Source organism: Rhinatrema bivittatum, chromosome 7, assembly GCF_901001135.1.
Source record: "Rhinatrema bivittatum chromosome 7, aRhiBiv1.1, whole genome shotgun sequence".
Classification (NCBI taxonomy): Eukaryota; Metazoa; Chordata; class Amphibia; order Gymnophiona; family Rhinatrematidae; genus Rhinatrema; species Rhinatrema bivittatum.
The window spans coordinates 286,005,460-286,027,118 of NC_042621.1; positions in this window are offsets into that span (position 1 = coordinate 286,005,460).

Sequence of the window (21,659 nt, forward strand, 5' to 3'; positions counted from 1 at the left end):
TATTAAGTCCATAAGATTCAACAGAATTTAGCACAATAGTTCAATGCTGTTCCCTTTATAATGAAACCTGATCATAATTACCCCTGCAAATATTCATGCAGGGTTTTTCCAGAACAACAAATCTAAGATCTTCAGAAATATGTGCAGCAGTAAGGCTATTTATTTATTTAGATTTTATATTCCGCTTTTCGGCACTTCAACATGTACATCAAAGCAAATTTGTAGGTACTGAAGGTATTTCCCTATCCCCACAGGGCTTATAATCTAATTTTGTACCTGAGGCAACAGAGGGTGAAGTGACTTGCCGAAGGTCACATGAAGACTAAAGGAACTTCTTCTTGCAGACAGTGGTCGATGCCTGGAATGCCCTTCCAGGGGAGGAGGTGAAGACAAAAACAGTGAAAGATTTCAAAGGGGCGTGGGATTAAACACTGTGGATCCCTAAAGACTAGAGGATGGAAATGAAGAAAAGAGTGCATAGGGGTAACTTGCTGGTGCAGCGGTTACTACCCTTCTTAACCAATAAGCCTTCATACTGTTGATGCAGCTGCATTATTGCTCTCTGCTTCAACAGCAGGGGGAAAAGGGGAATTAGATTCAGACAGCAAGCAACAAGGACATTGAATTGTAAAGTCTGGGAAAACAAATAGGAATGGCGGTAACTTGCTGATGCGGCTGGTAATACCCTTAACCAAAAAGCCTGATAGTTTTGTTGAAATTCCAACATTGCTCTCTGCTTCAATGGCAAGAGATAACGAGGAATTGGTCTCAGACAGCAATAAACAAGGGTCCTGAATTTTACGGTCTGGGAAACTGATACTACCAATCCAGTTTAACCTGTTTCCTTCTTCCGTTCAGTTTTTTCTACTGTTTTCTATCTAGCATATTTATTATTATAATTACTCTTTATTCTTGGCTTTGTGTTCAAGGTCTATTGATCTCTGAATATTGACTATTGGTCTATATACTATTGTAGACTATTATTCTATATACTATATTTATTATCATAATTAATCATTGTTCTATGCTTGTGTTCAATTTTTTGTTCTCTGATTAGTGATTATTGTTCTATGTACACCATATTTATGGTAATTCTGGTTATATGTAAACCGAAGCGATATGTACCAGTACATGATCTTCGGTATATAAAAAGTCTTAAATAAATAAATAAATAAATAAGCTTGCTGGGCAGACTGGATGGACCTTTTCTGCCATAATTTCTATGTTTCTATGTTAACTGTGCCCAGAGCTCCAGCCAGACCTTCTTTCTTCCAAATAGAAGACATGCCAAGCTGTGCTTTGTCCAACATATGCAGTGCCCTCTTTGGGTTGGGAGTTGACCCGTCATACACTTATACCAGGAGGCTCCCTTTATGTCAGCCTCAGGAGTATCTAATATGGAAAACCCCAGTACTTTTACCTACTGCTTTAAATGAATCAGTTTCTATGGCATTGGTAAGGGTAGGAGTCCCTTAATTCTTGCTCTGTAGGCTTGTTATCTTCAGTTGTCAGGTTTAACTGCTGTTTTACTCCAAGCAAAAATAATTGCCATTTAACCTGCTGACTAGTCTGCCAGCCCTCAATTTTAAAAAGAGTCCAGACACCACTTATACTCCTTTAGTTACTTTTATTTTCAAGCTTCATTTCATTGAGACTGTATAGCAACTTTAAGCTTCAGGTTAAGTACATTTACTGTAGCAAGCTACTATAAACCAGGTTCCTGCCCTCATGAGTTTATCGTGTGTTGGAACCTTACAATATGGACTGAGCTGCAAGCCACTGCAGTCAAGAAGAAAGAATATAAAAATACATCAAAACCCCTGTGTGCTCTCCTGTGAATGACAAATGTTCTGCAAGAACCGGTATCCAGCACTCACAGTGTTAAGTTGGGGAAAGGATTGCATTGTTTAGCCTGCACATTTTGCTTTCAGAAATTAGCACCTACACAAAGGTAGGCGCTAATTTCTCTGGGCACCAGGAAAGTGCACAGAAAAGCAGTTTTTACTGTGCACCCCCCGACTTAATATCATGGCGATATTAAGTTGGAGGTCCCAAAAGTTTAAAAAAGTAAAAAATAAAAAAATAATAAAATTTTAAAATGGGCCCATGGCTCACGGGTCGAAAACCGGACGCTCAATTTTGCTGGCGTCTGGTTTCTGAACCCATGGCTGTTAGCGAGCTCGAGAACCGACGCCGGCAAAATTGAGCGTTGGCTGTCAAACCCGCTGACAGCCACCACTTCCGTCCAAAAAAGAGGCACTAGGGACGCGGTAGTGTCCCTAGCGCCTCTTTTTACCACTGGGCCTAATTCAAATAAATTAAAATACTGTATCGTGCGCACAGGAGAGTGGCCTGTGCGTGCGCCGGGAGAGCAGGCGCTCGCCCGCTCTCCCGCAATTTTACTGTATCGGCCCGCTATTAAGGAGAATTTTACTTCTGTGAAGTTCAGAGACGTAGCTGGCAAGGTACCAACAATTTCACAGGTCCGCAGTTAGATGTTTTCCTTCTCTTTCATGCTGGTCAGTGCCTTAGGTGCATGGGTGTAGCAGCACTAACTGTTGTTCTCATTGAGGGTATCCTGAAAACCAGACTGCATGGGAAAAAGCCAAGGACTGAGTGGAGGATTGGATCACTGCATTAGAGCCTATGTAACAGTGCTCCTCAGAATAGTTACCATTTTCAGCAAAAGGAAATGGTTTTTCATAAAGGTAGAATAATTAAACTAAGTAACTGAATATTCTCTGAAGAGAAATTACATCCTCATGAGGCTCTCACATCCTCATGCAAGTTAAAATCATGTCATTTTAACAGCAGAGTCCAACTGACAGAAGTTTGTATTGTTTATGTCTCTAAGATAACCCTGGACGATCTATAAATTGAGGTCTCAATATTCAGCTGGGAGGAGAGCACATAAATTAGCCAGATAAAGTTATCAGGCTAACTTATACTGGATATTCAGTGCCATGGGCGACGGCTGAATATATCCAGCTATCAGGAAGTTAGTCTGATAAGTTTATCTCGTATATAGAAACCCAAACAGGTGAAAATAAGAATAGTCAATGCAACAAAATTCACCTATGTGAACTGGTTGGAATCCAAATGTGATATGAAACTTGTGGTATTAAACTCATAATATGTTAATAACCATCATGCAGACACACTGATGTTACTCAATATCTGAGTGTCACAAAGTCTTCACCAAAGACTGCGTCTGCATTTTAATCATCGGTCATTGAGGAAGTAGGGTGGTTTTTGTTGGGTTTTTTTTAAGAAAGGTTTTTTGTAAATGCAATTAAAAATTACTTAACTTAGTGCTCGTGGTGTAATTCTTGGAGCGACAGACATTGGCCAACACTGAGCCAGTGATTCGTCTCTGCGAGCTTGACAACTCTGCCGGCCTGTCAGCTATCTGGCTAACTTTAGGACTTCTTTCAGGCAGTCCCTAAGGTTAGCTGCCTAATTTCGGGGTTTTGCGGCTAATTTAGCCTGATAACTCAACTCTGCCCTGGATCTCCTCTGGGCTATTCACCAAGTTGGATCTGGCTAACTACCTAGCCAGAGAACCTGGAAGCACTCAGTGTAAGGGAATTTTTAAGTCCTACCATTTACTCGGCTAAGTCCTTAATTTAATCACAAAAAGAAAGAATCCAGTGTTGTGTAGACATCTGAATCAATATATATATACATATATACAAAAATGTCCTCAGGAATATTTTTTCAATTTTTCAATACTTAAATCTTATACTTTAAATTTAATGCCGAGGAAACCACAATTCCTGTAAAGTGAGGACCGTCATAACACTCCGCGGATGCTGGAGAGAAAGGATTTTTTTATATCTCCATTATTTTCGCCAACAACGGGTCTTAAATAATCATAGGTCCCATATTTTGTGAAACATCATTCTTTTAAAGAATTTTTTACATGTTCTAAAATAATAATAGTGAAGAAGCATACTTCCCATTTGTTATGCCCGACACGATATCATGTTTCGAACCACTGTTTCAGGAGCTGTTCATTAGTAACAACGCTGTCAGTCTGTTGTGCAGCACCATAAGCAGAGGTTTCCTTTATAAGCAGTGGATCGGCTCCTTGTCAGGCGGCCATCTTAGAAGGGCAACCACAGGGTGTTATGATGGTCCTCACTTTACAAGAAATTGCTTTGTGGTTTCCTCGGCATTAAATTTAAAATGTTAGATTTAAGTATTGAAAAACTGAAAACATTTTCCTGGGGACATTTTTGTATATAAGCCCTGAATGTAGTGAGACAAATGTATTGAATTTTAACCTCTTTAAAGTTTAGTTCTTCAGCTAATCAAAAAAGAAAATAAATTCTACATTTTCTCTATCCTTGCATCTTGACCATAAAATGCTATGATATTCAGAAGGCAGTACACAAACAAACTGACTTTTTGTAAATCAGGAGTCTAATCTAAATGTAAATTCATTATTATTTATATTTACCACAGTTTGTGTGATCTTTTTATGTTTTAACTAATGCCTGAGGAGCAACATTATTTTCTTTGATAAAACTGGGTAGACCTCAATCATTTATTTGTGATTGTTTTGAGCAGATCATGAACTGATGAATGTAGCTCATATTAAATGCCTCGCTAGTTTCATTTTATAAATATAAACGAGCACCTCAGTGAAGATCTGGTTCCAGAGTAAGTCCCACTGTCCCAGATAGACTTTTTGGGTTTTTTCTCTTGGGCCTGAAAGCTATTGTACTCTGTAAAACAATGCAAAACAAGTCTTCCTTCACTGAAAATCTCTCCCTTTAAGTAAGTTACACTGATACACATCGGTTGGGGGTCACTGGACAAACCATTAATATTAATCTGAAAAGCAAAATTACATTCATATAGATTTGGATAGGTAAAAATATAAAATAAAACTGTCTCAACAACATATAATATAATATAACCTTTAGACTTATTAGACACCTTTCATAAGAATATAAGGCGTGCTAGGCTGAATCAAACCAAGATCCATGGAGCCCAACATCCTGTCTCTGACAGTGACCAGTCCGGGTCTGAAGTACCTGGCAGATCTAAAAATATAGAACCATTTCTCGTTATAGTGATGGCTTTCTCTAATCTACCTGGATCATAGCCTTTGTTTTATTTACTTATTTATTTATTTACAGTTTTATATATACCGCAATATTACAACATAAGTATTATTTAATAATCAACATTTACATTTGTTGGAATTTTTGCATCGCTTAACACTAAACAAACAGGAATTTCCTCTGGGAACTTATCTAAATCTCTTTAAATCCTGCTATGCTAACCACCTTGACCACATCCTTTGCCAAGAGATTTCACAGCTTAAGCCTGCTGGTTGTTAGTTACCACCAGGTACCTTGGGGATCCTAAAGAATGCAGGGGCTTTATAAATCAGTGCCCGATGCACTTTGAGCTCCAGTCAGCCCTATTTCCTTCCTACTGTGGCAAAGTGACATACAGGCTCTCTTTGATGGGCGGCCCTGCTCTTGCCTGGGCTTCCCCGTTGTGGGAACGTGATTACCCAATCTTACAGAATCTGCAAGAATTTCTTCAACAGTTCCACTTGGTCTTTGACAAGCTTGACTGTGTCTCCTCCACAGCTGTGGAACTTTCTACGAATCCACCAGTTGGAGAATATGTGGTACAATTTCATACCTTGGCTTCTGAGCTCCGATGGGGCAAAGATAGACAGCCAGCCATTTTCTCGCAGGGGCTGGCTGGCTGTGATATTTCTTCCACCTTAGACGGTCTGATTGTCTTTCACCATTCAGGAAGACCTAAAGTTTCAAGAGTGAGCCCAGGAGAGCAGGGTCTCCTGGCAGTCCATCCATCTGGCCCTCTAGTTCCAACACCCCCTGATCCCCACATCTAACTTGGAATTAAACACCCCCCAGCAGAAGAGCCCATGCAATTGAGTCGCTCAAGGCTTTCCGAAGAGGAAAAACAGAGTTAGAGGCAACTCGGGCTCTGCCTGTATTGTGCTGGCTGGGGGAACTTTGTTAGTCACTGCTCCGAGAAGTCAGGAAGCTCCTGCACCTAGGGTTGGTGGAGAGGGAACCCTAGGTTGAATATCTTCCTCTCCACAGATGCTGGTACCTGTCTTGCTACTGAGAAATCCCTGATCCACACTGAGGCTTTCCTGGACTCTGGGTCAGGTAGTAATTGTATCAAAAAATCACTGGTTTGCCAGCACGGCCTGTCCACAAGCACCTTGAAGAATGCTGTTACCATCTCTTCTGTCTCTTCTCCCAGGTTGGCTCACTGAGATGACCTTGCCTCTTACCTTGCAGATGGCCCCACAAGGAAGCCCTCACCTTTTATGTACTACCCAAGATGATCTACCTTATTATCGGCTCCAGCATCACCAATCCTCCATAGATTGGAGTATGCTACAGTTTACTCAACCTACGTGCACTGAGTATGTCTATCTTGAGTCCTGTCACCTGTTCCCGTGGTTCTAGCCACCACCATGCCAGGCCTACTGTCACAGTACACCACATATTGTTGTGCTCGGGGGTGGATCCTTGTCCTAGGGCAGTGGAGAACGGCCTCCTGGTAGGGACCAGGAAGCAACTGATCCCAGGGGGTGGAGCACTAGAGGAGACAGAGGCTAGAAAGAGCTTCACCACTGGAAGCCCGATGTCCCCCCGGGAGGAGCCATTAGGGACCCGGGCCACTTGGACTTAGGTTGTCCTCGCAGGGTCTCCTGGGAGAATAGAAGTCTGGCGTGCCCACGGCAGAAGGGGAGCGCGGTCAGGTTCGAGACTGGAGGTCAGATGTAACAAGAAGGACCAGAAGAGCGTAGGTGATGACAAGGCTAGGAACAGAGCCAGAATCTTGAGACATGGTCAAGCAGGCAGAGGTCAGAATCCGGGGATCAGCCCAAGGAGTGGTCAGCAAAGCAGGGGTCAGGTTCCGGAGGTCAGACAAGGTCACAGGCAGGCCGAGTACAGAAGGCAGGCAGCAGACAAGCAGGTCGAGGAACGGACTGGAGTCAGAAGGCAGACAGCAGACGAGCAGGTCGAGGAATGGACTGGAGTCAGCAGGCAAGCAGGTCAAGGAACAAGCCGAGGTCAGTACCAGTGAAACAGTCCGGAGGTACTACCTGGGGAGACAAACAGGAACAGAAGGATGCTGGAGTACTAGGAGGCAGGAACAAGGCAGGAACAGAACTGGAACAGAAGGATCCTGGAACGAGACTTGGAGCAAGACTGGAGCAAGAAACAAACGCAGTGACAATCTAGCACAAAGCCGATCCGATTGCTAAGGCAAGGAAGTGCAGGCAATGATTTCCTTATAACAGGGAATCAATCAGGGTGCGCCGCAGAGCTAGGACCTGCCCTTGGCCCTACAAGAGGCCGAGTGGTCCATGCACGTAGGGGCATGGCCATCACAGCCGAGGACGCCAAGCTCCGGCGTGAGGCCTGGTGCGCAGTAGAAGGCCCGGCGACCACTGCCACGGGACGCCGGGGCCTGGAAGCGCTTGCAGCTGCCGCTAGGGAGGCCAACCCGGGACCTGCCGTGGAACCATGAAGGTGAGCTGGCCTGTGCACGGGCCGGGTGCAGACAGGATTTTTATTATTTATTTATAACTTTTTCTATACCGAAGTTCAGGTAACAGAGTTACTTATCACTCCGGTTTACATTGCAACAGATATAAATATTAAACAATGACAACAAGTGTCTTACAGAGAACAACTTGGATAACATAACTGGGAACAAGAACATTACAAACTATTAATGCGAAACAAGTCCATGGAGAGGGAGATTAGCTATTGGTGTCTACAGTCTGTGGGAGTTGAGGAGTACTTAGTAAGTTATGGGAATGCTTGACAGAATAGCCATGTCTTGAGTCTTTTTTTGAATGTGCTGTGGCAGTGTATCAACCTTAGTTCCGGAGGAAGAAAATTCCACTGTTTAGGGCCTGCTGTAGATAGATGCGTAACACATACTTCAATGTCTTCAACAAGCAACAGGCGGAAACCTTGCCCCCACATAGATTATACGATTGCCACATACCGTTCCAAGGAAGATGCCCCCTTTGGTCAAATCTACCCCTTATCAGTGCCAGCTGCTGCTGTTATGTCACAGTATATTTATTTAATTTATTTACAATATTTTATAACCCGACATATTTCCCAGTCCTGTTCACAGTAGCTAACAATACATAAATAATAACAGCAGCATTAAAACAATATAACAATATATTCAAGAAAACCTGGAAAGGGGTTTCATCTTGCCTTCGTCATCTCCTGCAGGTGTGGGCTTCTTCTTTATTGGAAAGAAGGATGGATCCCTTCGGCTTTGTATAGACTACAGGGGCCTTAATGTGATCACCAAGAAGAACCGCTACCCCTTGCCCCTTATCACGGAGCTCTTTGCTTTCAGGTAGCACAGATCTTTACTAAGCTTGATCTCCAGAAGGCGTATAATCTCATATGTATACGAGAAGGTGAGGAATGGAAGACAGCATTTCATACTAGTGACGGTCACTATGAGTACCTAGTTATACAATTTGAACTACCAGTATATAATGCACCTGCCATCTTCCAACACGTGGTCAATGAGGTACTTTGGGACTTTCTGCATCCCCATGTAGTGGTATGTTTAGATGATATCCTCAAGATCATTGGTTCAACATTGAGAGCATATCAAGCGAATGCTAAAGGTGCTGAGGGAACACCACCTTTATGTAAAGCTAGAAAAATGCACATTTGAGCAGGAGGAGCTCCCAACCCTGGGCTACATCATTTCCCAGTACAGATTTTGAATGGACCCCACAAAAATAAAAGCCAATCTGGACTAGCCCCAACCCATGGGACTCAAGGCATTGCAACATTTCCTGGGATTTGTGAACTGTTACAGGCACAAATCCTCATTAGCAGCCCCACTTACCGCCCTTGCCAAGAAGAAGCACTGGCCAGAGTACGTCATCCAGGCCTTCCCTTCCAAGATCTCAAATGAAAATTCTCACAAGAACCTTGCCTATGACACCCAGACCTGTCTAAGCCCTTCGTCGTGGAGGTAAATGCTTCTGCCCTTGGGGTAGGGGCTGTCCTTGCTCAACACAATTACCATGGCACCCTCTTTCCTTGCTCATACTTCTCCAGGAATTCATGCCTGCCACAAGAAACTATATTGTCAGAGATCAAATGCTCCTGGCAGTGAAACTTGCATTGAAAGAATGGTGTTACCTCCTCAAAGGAGCTAGACACCCGATCACCATATATACTAACCACAAGAACCTGGAATATTTGCCACAAGCCCAACATCTCAACTCTCCACAGGCTAGGTGGTCACTGTTCTTCAACCAATTTGACGTCAAGCTACACTATACAAGCAACCCACAGAAAATAACCAATGGGCTGACACCTTTTCACGTTCCTTTGAAACTGAAGATGTTCAGGAACCCCCTCACCACATTATAGACCCAGCAAGAACAGTAGCCATGACAGCCACCAGAGAAAACCATAGTCCACAAACGACTCCAGAAGAAGATATCACATGGACCCATGACTACTGTTTGTCAGGGCACCCTGGGGTTACCAGTACCCTGGAATTAATCCTTCGCTACTATTGGTGACCCCATATGAATCAAGATGTGAAACATTATTTGGAATCCTGCTCCACTTGTGCCAAGCATAAGAGCTCCCATGCTTGCCCATGAGGGCTGTTAAATCCATTTCCAGCCCCTGAGGAACCCCGGACCCACCTGTCCACTGACTTCAACATGAAACATCCCCTCTCTAATGGCCACACCATGATATGGGTCATGATAGTTCGCTTCTCTAAGATGGCTCACTTCACATTGTTCCCAGATCTACCGTCTGTACCGGAACTGGCTCACCTCTTTGTGCAACACATCTTTGTATATAACAAAGATGTGTTATATATATATATATATATATATATATACACTGCACTAACCACATCACCTGGCCACAAATTCCAGAGTTTAGTTGTGTGTTGAGTGAAAAAGAACTTTCTTCGATTAGTTTTAAATGTGCTTCATGCTAACTTCATGGAGTGCCCCCTAGTCCTTCTATTATCCAAAAGAGTAAATAACCGATTCACATTTACCCATTCTAGACCTCTCATGATTTTAAACACCTCTGTCTTATCCTCCCTCTCCAATGGCTACCCTCTCATATCCTCTCAGACCATACAGTCCAATTTATGACTCAGGTTCTGAAGAGGTCTCTGCAGCATACCATCCACAAAGTAATGGGCAGATGAAAAGAGTAAGCTGGATCTACAATACCTTCCTGAGAATATATGTCAATGAGCGCCAGGATGACTTGGCTACCCTTCTCCCTTGGGAAGAGTTCTGCCACAATAATCATGTTAGAAGTTTTACTGGTCAACACCATTTCAAATTGTCTACATCCGGCACCCCATCCTGCTCTCAGTGCCCTGCCTGGAAGCCAATGCCATGAGCCACAATCTCAAGGACCTTTGGCAAAGGACCCACCAGCTACTCATCAAGGCAGTTAGCCAATTTAAAAAACAGTCCAACAAGAAACAATGATCAGCCCCTCAAGTCAAGCCAGGGGAACTGGTATGGTTAAACACCCACAACCTACACCTTAAGATGCTCTCCACCAAATTCATGTCCATGTTTATTGGGCTGTGACAGATCGGAGCCGTGACCTACCAACTGAAACTTCAACCTACTCTGAAAATCTATAATGCCTTTCACATCTCACTCCTGAAAGCTCTGATTCTCTCCTGGCCATCACAATAACCTCCCAACCCCACAGAAGCAATATCCAAAACTGACAATGAGTTTGACGTACAGGAAATCTTGGACTCCTGGAGATGCCAGAACTGACTGGAATATCTTATTACTTGGAAAGATTTTGGTCCAAAGGATAACTCATGGGAACCTGCATCCAATCTCCAGGTTCCCCAGCAGCCTAAGCCTAGAGGCCTGTGGAGGGAGCTTAGGATGGAAGGTATTATAACGTTTGGCTGGCTATAGGATGGCACAGTGACTGGTCACACTCACCCCTGACAGCCTATGACACGAAGCTTCTTTGCGGCTTGGATGCTGCCAACCAGCCCCAATGCTGACTGGAGATCCACACTGCAGGAACACCGCCATCATCCTGGCCTCTGTGCATGGCGTTCTGCTTCCTAAGGCACACACCCACACCAGCACCTCCTTTAAAGGTACCCCAGTGGGAAATGGCCATCAGCGCCTTCCAATGATGTCAGAACTCCTTCTCCATATGAACTGGTCAAACCACTGCACCCTCGTCTCAGAAACAGGTCCTATTGCCCCTTCAGTGCATGATGCTATTCTCCTGTGCCTTGTCTTGCTGTTTGTTGCTTTGCCTCATTATCCTGCCTGCCTAGTTCCTGCCTTGCCCTGCCTTTGGTGCCTTGTCTTGTCCATCTTGTCTGGTCCTGATCCTCCATGTCCATTCTGCTCCCTGTCTTGTCCATCATGGCATGATTCCTGGTATTGACCATTGCTTTGAACCTGGACTACTCTCTTGCCTGCCACCTGCCACTGATACTATACTTCTCTTGCTCCCTGCCGACCCTCGGCTTGTACTCGGTGACTCTCTGACTGCTGCCTGCCCTGACCTCAGCTTGGTCCTGGATTCTCTCTTCATCTTTGCTCTGTCGGAACATTGCCTAAGTTCTGCTGACTCTGGAACCCAAGGGCTCAACCTGCAGGGAACAAGGCTGGTACAGGTGAAGCCCCAGCTCTGTCTCACACAGGGTTTATCAACCAGCTGTCAGTGTGGACCTAATAGGCTGCACCAACCATGCCACAGGACTGTTGGGTTTGTGGCATAGAGTGGACTCTTAGTCGCAGTGGTGATGACTCCTCCCATGGGGAGGGACCCTGTGGGGAACCACAGTGATAGGCTAAACTCAGAGAACAGACACTTGAAAGGGAAAGCTTTATTATACTGCTGTAGATAGATGATTCTTGCACAGGAATGGATGGCACAGAAGTCCAGCAATGTGCCAATAAGCTCAGACAGTCTCAGATGTAGATGGTCTCACCCAGATGTACTAGGCTGGTAGTGTTCCGCAGAGTGGGATAAGCCGAACCTGGAGGGTGGAAATGGAGAGCTAGAGCATAGAGGTACTCACAGGAGAGTAATGCAGGAATCCTCCTGGTAGATGATGAAGGTGGGACACGAGGTCCATGGTGCAAGATACTTTGAGCTGAATAGGCCCTCGAGGAGCGAGTACTTAAGAGCACAGATGATCCTGAAAAGAGAAGAGAGACCCCCGAGGAGCGGTTGTCTAAGTAGTTAGTAGAAACCCCGAAGGGTAGATGGAAGTGAGAGGCCCCTGAGGAGTGGGTGCCCAGAGCTTCTTCAGGAGTGAGATACCCCGGAGGGTAGCGAGGAATCCAAGCGTGCAGCTTAGAAGTGGTCAGAGTAGCTAAACCAAAGTCCTTGCTAACTCGTTTGTTAGGAGCAGAGGCTTAAATACCCGGAGGTATTGACGTCATGCAGTGCCCGAGGTTCCTGCCATGACGTGTAGATAAGCATAGGCAGCATGCGTGTGCCCTCGAAGGCCACGGGAAGGAGCATGGCGGATGGGGATGCCCATGCTGTGTTGGAGATGCCAAGGGTTTCGGCACTCGGCACCGGAGGCAGCCATCTTACCCATGGAGGAGGAGAAAGGTAAAAAAGAGGTGAGGCAGAGCAGTTGCAGCCGACTGCGACCAACGGACGCAACAGTACCCCCTTTCAAAGGGCCCCCTCCAGGACCTCTTCCTGGTGGTCTGAGTTTTCATGGGTGTGCAAGATGGAATTGACATACCATGTCCTTATCCATGATGTTGGACAGAGGCTCTCATGAGTTTTCTTCTGGTCCATAGCCTTCCCAGGAAATGAGGTATTCCCATGTCTTGCCTCTCTTACGGGCATCCAAGATGTCATCCACAGCATATTCGATATCGTCCTCGGCGTCCAGATTTGTTGGTTCTGGGGTCTTTTTGGAGAACTCAGAGAGCATCAAGGGTTTTAACAAAGAGACATGTTGTGTATTTTCATTGATGGAGGTAGTTTCAAACTGTACGTCAGATTTCCCAATCGCCGAAGAATAGCAAAGGGTCCTACATAGCGAGGTGCAAAACGTGCTGAAGGTAGTTCAAGACGGAGAAACTTGGTACTCAGCCAGACTTTGTCTCCAGGACGAAACTGTGGTGCCTCTCGATGGTGAGCATCGTAGATCTTTTTTGCTTTCTGTCCTGCTTTGTTTGCTTCCAAAGTTGAGATAACTCTGCTGCAGTAGCCTGCACGGCAGGAGAAGCCACTGATAATGGAATTGGCAGGGGAGGAAGCGATTGCCGTCCATAGACGAGTTGGAAGAGAGAAGACCCCATAGATGTAGCAAGATGCGAGTTGATAGCAAATTCTACCCAAGGCAGTAATTCAGTCCAATCGCTCTGTCTAGAATTGACGTAGGACCGCAGAAACTGTTTAAGTGTTCTGTTCATTCTTTCAGTCTGTCCATTAGACTGAGAGTGGTAAGAGGAAGTTAAGTCCAAGGCGATGTCAAATTTTTGACATAAGGCTCTCCAGAATTTAGCAGTGAATTGTACTCCTCTGTCAGATAGAATATGCTTAGGCATACCATGCAGGCGGAAGATGTGTTTAATGAAGAGTTTCGCTAACTCCACAGCGGAGGGAAATCCTGGTAATGCTACAAAATGTGCCATTTTGGAGAAGCGGTCAACTGTGACCCAAATGTTGTTGTTTCCGTGAGATGGTGGCAAGTCTACCACAAAATCGATTGCTATATGTGTCCAGGGTTCATCCGGCGCTGGTAGAGGTTGTAACAAACCCCAAGGATGTCCGGCTGGCAGCTTTAGCTTGGCGCAAACAGCACAGGAACCCACATAAGCTTGTATGTCCTTTTTCATGGTTGGCCACCAGTAATAATGCTGTAACATTGCCAAAGTACGACTCTGTCCCAGATGGCCGGCCAAATGGGAATCGTGCGCCCATTTCAACAGCTTCTTCCTTTGATTTCTGGCCACAATCGTCAGCGGGTACCATATGAGTGGAGCAATCACTCATATGGTACCCACTACTCGTATGGAGCTGCTACTCGTGGACTTAAGCCATTTGCATTAAATTACTAAATAATGCAATTTTAAGCCTTTGTAATTTGGAGAACAAGGAGCAGCACAGGAGACCTGGAGCAGCAAGACCCGCTTCCAACCACTGCTCAGCCTTTCAGGCTGAGGCCTCCTTGTTCTCCGGGAGGCAGGGCCAGAGGAACCACTAGGCGAGCTAGGCCTGTGCCTAGGGCGCCGCTGCAGGCGGCAGAATTTTGAAAGGGCAAAAAGTGCCCTTTCAAAATTCTGCCAGCCCCCGCCTCACCGTGCCACCCTCCCGACACCCCCCTTGTGGTCCAGCGGAGGGCCCGGGAGCGATCTGCCACTCCTGGGGCCTCGGCTGCCACTAAGCAAAATGGCGCCGGTGGCCTTTAGCCCCTATCATGTGACAGGGGCCAACCAATGGCACCGGTAGCCCCTGTCACATGGTAGGGGCTAAAGGCCACCGGCGCCATTTTGGTTAGTGGCCCCCACCTGGACCACCAGGTATTTTGTAAGTTTTCTTTTGGGGAGGGAGGAGTCGGGGCTGCGGCTGGGGGCGGCACGACAGGGCTGAAGGTGCCTAGGGCGCCCAATCCCCTTGCACTGACCCTGCCTGGAGGGACAAGGGCAGTTCCTATCTTGGCTGAATGTCCCCGTGGCCAGCAGCAGAAGCAGATCCTGTGCCAGCCATCCTGCTCAAGACTCTCAGCACAGACTTTGGTGCATTTCTCTTTTAAACCTCTTACTAGTGGCAGTCAGATAAGGCCAATTCTCTTACCAAAGGGCAAGCCACAGGTAACTTGCTGCTAGTGCCTTGCTGATTTTATAACTGTTGCAGACTTTACAAGGAACAGAAATATTTTTCCTATCCTAAAAGTTTTGCTAGTATAGAATTTTTTTCTTAACCATCAATAAGTTGTCTGCTGGCCTTTTGTGATAATCTAACTCTCCCTAAAATAAAACCCATTATAAAAGAGACAAACAGAATTGGAGAAACCTAAACTATAACTAATAGGCTAAAGCTGTGCATAATTTATATGCTAAATACTCTACAGATTCAACAGCCATTCCACTCGGGGTCACCTTCCTAGCCTTGGGGAGCGTCGGGATCACTCTCCGAAGGTGGGGGGGGGGGGGATCAAATCTCTGGTGCCATGAGCTGGGGACTGGATAACCTGCAGGGCCAGTACTGCCACATAAAAAAAAACCACAATGTCCAGCCAAAAGCTGTGCTCCAAAATAAAAGTACTTTACTGTAGATTCTTTAGAATTAAACATGTTGACAAACACCAAAATTACAGCTCTTAATCAGCTCTTCTCGCCTTAAACAACCTGAAATTTCTTCTTACTCAACACTTTGCTTCCTTTAATACCAGTTTCTTCTTCTGTTGCTGCAATAAATCCTCTCAATGTAGCCTCTTCTCCGTTCAGGCGTATCTGGCTCTCTTTTCCTTTCCATTAAGTAGTTACTCACACCAACCTGTTCATCTCAAGGAAGAAATCCCTGAGCTGCAGCAGGATCCTCCCAGCTCCAAGGCAAGTTCCCTCTGGCACAGTTTGTCTTCCTGGGCCAGCAGACAAGTTCTTACCCCAGTTAAGCACAGGATTCTTCAGATTTCCAAACCAGACTTTACAGCACTTTAGCTCTCCCTGTCAGGGCTTCCTGAGATTTTGGAAGAAAATCTCTGACCCGCTCCTGCTACTCCCTTCTGTAACCCTGGAGGAGGATCCCAACTCCAACCTATCTCTGTCCTTCCAAATCCGGAGCAGACCCAGGCTCAGTAGAGTCAGGGCTTTTATCACTTTTCCTGTTGACCGAGCCTATAGAGGCTGAACCCCACTGTAACACCCTCTGACCAAGAGGTGACCTGCAAGCACTGGAAAAATCTCTCTCCACTTCCACTGCAACCTTTGCCCCGTAAGCTTCCTGTGCACCCTTTACAGCTTCTTCCAAACCTTACAGATTTCCCATAAGTGGAAGAATCTCTACTTTACCATAAACCTTTTTAGTAGTATAAAATCCTATACACTGTGGCATGGGGTGCCACTCAGAGAAATCAGCATGCTAACTATTTGCTTTCAAAGTAGCCGACGCTTAGCCAGGGTAGCAATATCTTTTTGCTTTTTTGGTTTTTTTTTTTTACTTTCCTGTGTAAAACTCCTGCCATACAAGACAGAAAACAAAATCATCAGAAAATAAGCATCTGTATGCCCAGACAATCACGTTCTCCAGCTGCACACAGAGGGTTTTAATTAAAACCATAAAATATTCAGAATTGATTTCTGCATTGGCGAGATAGGCCGGTAACATAATTGATGCGGGCATGTCAGGCCAGTTGTGCAGGTATGAATTCCCTTCATAAAGATGTCACTTTTATGCTAATAGTTATGCAAATATTGGACTTGTCATTGAGTGCCTTCCTTCTGCCCTGAGATGACCTGAATTCTCCGGCAAAGCAAGCTGGGAAGTGACCTTTCTCTCTCTTCTCACCTTGAGGAAAAGAAATAGCTTTCTTACAGGATAGTAGTGCACATGTATGTCTCTAGGGGATTCCTGTACTTTTAAACATTTTTTTAAGCAGTTTGTGTTAGCTGAAATGTTTGCTTTTCTTGGGAGGGGAAGGGGAGGTGATGCAATACAAAAGCTACCTGTAAGGGTGCCTACTACTACTGGATCATAAACTGCATTTCTCAAAGCAAAACAAAAACGTCTTACTGACGACATCTTGCTCTAATGGTCAGAGTTTTAATTTGAAATCCCCTGAAAGAAATGACACAAAGGCTGTTTCTCCTCCCAGCTTGATTGAAAAGCTGGGAGATGCCGAGAAGGAGGGAGTCTCAGTCTGTTGCACCAGGGTGACACCTAGTGGCCAGACGGAGCCCGGCTGAGGGCTGTCACTGCAACGACTGGAGGCGCATCGGAAATACGTAGGAGGCTGCTGTGAACGAAGGTTCGGGGGTCCATCGTAGCCCAACAAAGCTTGGTTCCGATTGAGCCGGAAGTCCAAAGCAGCAGGCGGAAACTGAAAAGAAAGTGCCTGTGAATAATCATCCGATTCTTGTTGCTGTATAAACTAGACGAGCAGATCTCTGACATTGCTCTTGCCTGGGAACAGCTCTCCCGAGTGATGAATTGTTTCCTGCTGCTCGCTCTCCAGTGCATATAATTAAAAAGCGACGGAGCTTTTCAGAAATCTACAGACGACCTGAGGATTTGTTTTCATGTCATTCTAAAAAAAAAAAGGTTTTACAGTGAAGTGACAAAACACCCTCCCCCTTCCCCAGAATGCTGCCTGAAAACTTTGTTAGGAAAATGTGTAACCCAGATGTATTGCTTTAGTCCAATAAAGAGATATCACCTCCAACTCGTTTGTTGACGTTTATGTCTGCATACTCAAGTGGCAGCCACAGTACTCAGCTCGGTTAAATAAGAAAGAGCAAGAAGACCTTGCTAATAAGGGAAGCATTAATTCAGCACACCGTTTCTTAATGAGCGCACTAAAAACACTGCTTTGGCTCCCGACGCAGAACGCTAAATGCATCGGGGGATAAAACGTGCAACGACTTGCACAATCTGCGCAGAAATCCGAGTTAAAAATGCACGCTCAGCCTCTTGAAGAAGCTCAGTGCATGTTAACGCCACAATGTGCACAAGTTTAAAATTAAAGCAAGCACTGATCGCAAAACGCTTATGCACACAAACCGTGGTTTCTGCTTGTTTTGTACACCTAAATCATATTTTATGTGCTGAAAACCTACTTTGTGGGCGCAAATCTTGATTTGAGTGCAAAAATCCCAAGTAGAGATCCTAGCACCAAACTCCTGCTTCTGCCAATAGGCTAACACTAGCACTGAAACTTTATTTCACTCTAACGAGGAGTAACATTTCCTGAAGAAACCCTGCGTTAAACCAGGGCATCTCTCTGGATTGGGGGGGGGGGGGCGTAATGGTTACCTTCATTAGTATGGGATTTCCATGCAAGGATGCCAAACGCACAGTTTTATATATACGTTTGTGCACTATTCTCCTTGCTGCATCGGGACAAAGGCTTGTGCACAAGCCATGCACACCGCGCACAACTGCCGGTAAAACTGCGCACTGCGCACTCCGCCGAGCGCACTTTATTACATCGGGCAAGAAGCTCCCTGTCCTTTGTAGGACTCCGTATTCCCCTCAACGCCGTCCCCTATCCTGAGCCCACTAGCGCCCTTCATGGTTTTGCCTCATTTGCCTTTGCATCCTGCTCAAAAATACAAGCCCAGTAGATTGAAATACCGAACGTTTCCCTTCAGAAAGCAACACTGATGTGTGCAGCAGAAGGCTGAGCTTGCAAAGGCCTGGGAAGCGTCACCGGCAAACAGGATCTGGTGCTCGAAACTGTGTCTGCCGGAGCCGCCTCTCGCCCGGATTATCCTTGAGAAGGGACACGCGTTCAGCAGCAGCATTTTTCTTCCCCCCCCCCCCCTGTCAGTGACAGTTTTACAAGGTCTTGTGACTCTCCCTCAGATAACATTTTCCCCGAGCCTTCTCCCTTACAAATTGCAGCAAGGGCACTTTCTCCTGTGTGTTGGTCCAGAAGAGGCAGACAAACCCTTGGACCGGCTCTCCGGTTCAACAAAAATAAAACAAAATGGCACGTGCCAAGGCCTCTGGAACAAAGGCAGTTTGTCAGGCAATAGCCAGTTCGGGCATTCACGAACCGTACACACAGAATTTCTTTTTTATTTTAATCTGGACTCCCGTTTATTTGTTAGAGATGTTGCTAAGGAAACCCATGCGTGCAGGGTTTCATCTAAATTATAATCTTGGTCAATACAAAAATAAAAAGGCTCAGGTCTGTACCTTGCATGAGGTATTCCCGGATCAAGCACAATCCCGATAAGGTTATGTGCAGCGCAGCCCGGTTAGAGTCATTTCAGTCCGGGTGTATAGGAGGGACCGGATCCATCCATTTTTTCCTGGATACCTGCCGTGCAAGCGGAGCAGACTGTTCAGTCCTGTACTCGTGAGCACTGCTCTCCTCTATCCGGCTAAAAGTGCACACGGGCTTTCATAACTCAGGTGCTTTTATCCGGGTTAAAAAAGAGGCATTCCTGGGACTGTGTTCGGCACAAGAGAGGGGATGGTGGGGGGGGGAACAAACACGCGGACATTTGATGGTGGAGCACACGTGCTCAGTTTCACCCCAGTCAGGTGCAAAGCAAACGGATGTATTGGGGCCCATGCAATATTTGGGCACAGAAAACCGGCGCTCAGTGTTCAGCTCCCATTTTCCTAACGCACCGATGCAATATTTAAATTAGGTTACGCTAAAAAGGAGGCGCCAGGGAAAACTGTGCGTCCCTAGCACCTCCTCGGCGTCGGGCGCGCAGGAGAGGTGGCTGTTAGTGCGGGTTGGGAAAATGGAGGCTCAATCTACGAGCATCTGTTTTCTCCCGCTACCGGCATACACATGCACAAGATACATGGCCTGGACCTTGTGTGTATATATTGGGCATCCATAATTTTTTTTTTTCAAAAACCTTTTTTTTTTTTTTAACAAAATCTGCTTTATTTGGTTCCCCCTACTTAGTATCGTGACAATACTATCAGGAGGAATCACAGAGAGCAGGATTGTTCTTTTTTTTTCAATGCGCCCTTGAGTGTGCCGCGTTGCAATGGGCGCATTGGCCGCGCGGGGAAATTTTTTGCATCGCGGGGATTAACTAATAGCCTCATGGAATTTGCATGTGATGAGCGCTATTAAGCTACGCGGTGATTTGGAGGTGCGTTTTGGATGCGCTAATTCCCCATATTGCATTAGGGGTTATGGACGTGCGTCCAATCGTGTGTTACGCCGTGTGCTAACCACCGCACATGGTATTGCTTAGGCCCCATGTAGCGCCATGCTGTGCGCCAACTCATTTGCAAAGAGAAACAACTGGGCGGTTTCTTGTTGACAATTAGCTACAAAGCGTGCACATTAAAAGGACGCGCGTATTTTGAGTCTACATGGGCTAGTGGGCCAGGGGACAATTTCTAAAGGGATTTACCTGGGTGCATAGGGATTTACTCTGGTAGTTTACTTTGGTTAAAAACAGTCTCTCCCTCACCGTCCCAGCAGCTAAATGTATGTTCAGGCTTCCACATTGCATGTACTGTATATTTAGCTAGGTTGGGGGAGGAAATGGCCCATGTACTGTATTACCCTCAATCACCCATCCACAGAAAGAGCAGAAGCAAATGTGCACACCTCATGCACAGTTTTCAAAGAGGAACTCCCTAGGTATTTAATTACAAGGTAACAACATAGCTTGCAAAAATGAACTCTGTTGAAAATTGCCTCCATAATATCCATAGTTTTATGAACAATGTAACACACAGGGGAACAATGAAGCACACAGGGGTTCTGCTCATCCATTGGAGGCCTGAAAGGAGACGGAGAAGAATGGGTATTCAGCCATAAAACTAATGGCTGTTTAAAGCTGGAGCAGAGGGACAAAGTAATATAAGAGAATGCTGCATTTTGGACCTACCCTGCTATGACCTTCCCAAAGCATCAGCTATGAGCCTCATTATCTCGTTTCTGACATGCAAAGTCACTCTGGTGAGTTCAGTCTCTGACAGAATAAAGTGATGGTACTACACTAAGGGGTAGATTTTTAAACCGCGAATAGGCCTACTTTTGTTTGCGCTCCAGGCGCTGGATTTTTAGCAGATACGCGGAGCCGCGCATATCTGCTAAAAACCTGGATCGGCGCGCACAAGGCTATCGATTTTGTATAGCCGGCGCGCGCCGAGCCGCGCAGCCTACCCCCGTTCCCTCCAAGGCCGCTCCGAAATCAGAGCGGCCTTGGAGGGAATCCTCTAACGCCCTCCCCTCACCTTCCCCTCCCTTCCTCTACCTAACCCACCCGCCCGGCCCTGTCTACACCCCCCCCTTACCTTTCTCCGGGGATTTATGCCTCCCGGAGGGAGAAGTAAATCCCCGCGCGCGAGCGGGCCTCCTGCGCGCCGGGCCGCAACCTGGGGGCGGGTACGGAGGGTGCGGCCACGCCCCCGTACCCGCCCCCAAAACACTGCCGACACGCCCCCGAAACGCCACGACGACCGGGCCCGCCCCCGACACGTCCCCTCCAAAAACCCCGGGACTTACGCGAGTCCCGGGGTCTGCGCGCGCCGGTAGGCCTCTTTGAATGTAGGCATACCGGCGCGCAGGGCCCTGCTCGCCTAAATCCGCCCGGTTTTGGGCGGATTTAGGTGAGCAGGGCTCTGAAAATCCGCCCCTAAGAGTATAACTTGCAAGCATGCTCGTATTTTATAATCTGCAAGTGTGCATACGCGCAAATGATAAAATACATGTATCCTTCAGAGAAAACGAATGCATGTATGTTGCTTATGCGCGCAACATGTTTGCACATAAGTGAATTCGTATGCACGTATGTTTTCAAAATTTGCAAACATACGCATGTGCATTTTTCCGCACATGCACAAGTTTCCGGTTCTTCTGGAGTGGGCGCATTCCAAGATGGCCCCCCTCCCCCAGAGCGCCAGCTAAATTTCATCACCAGGGACGTGGTATGACCGCATCCC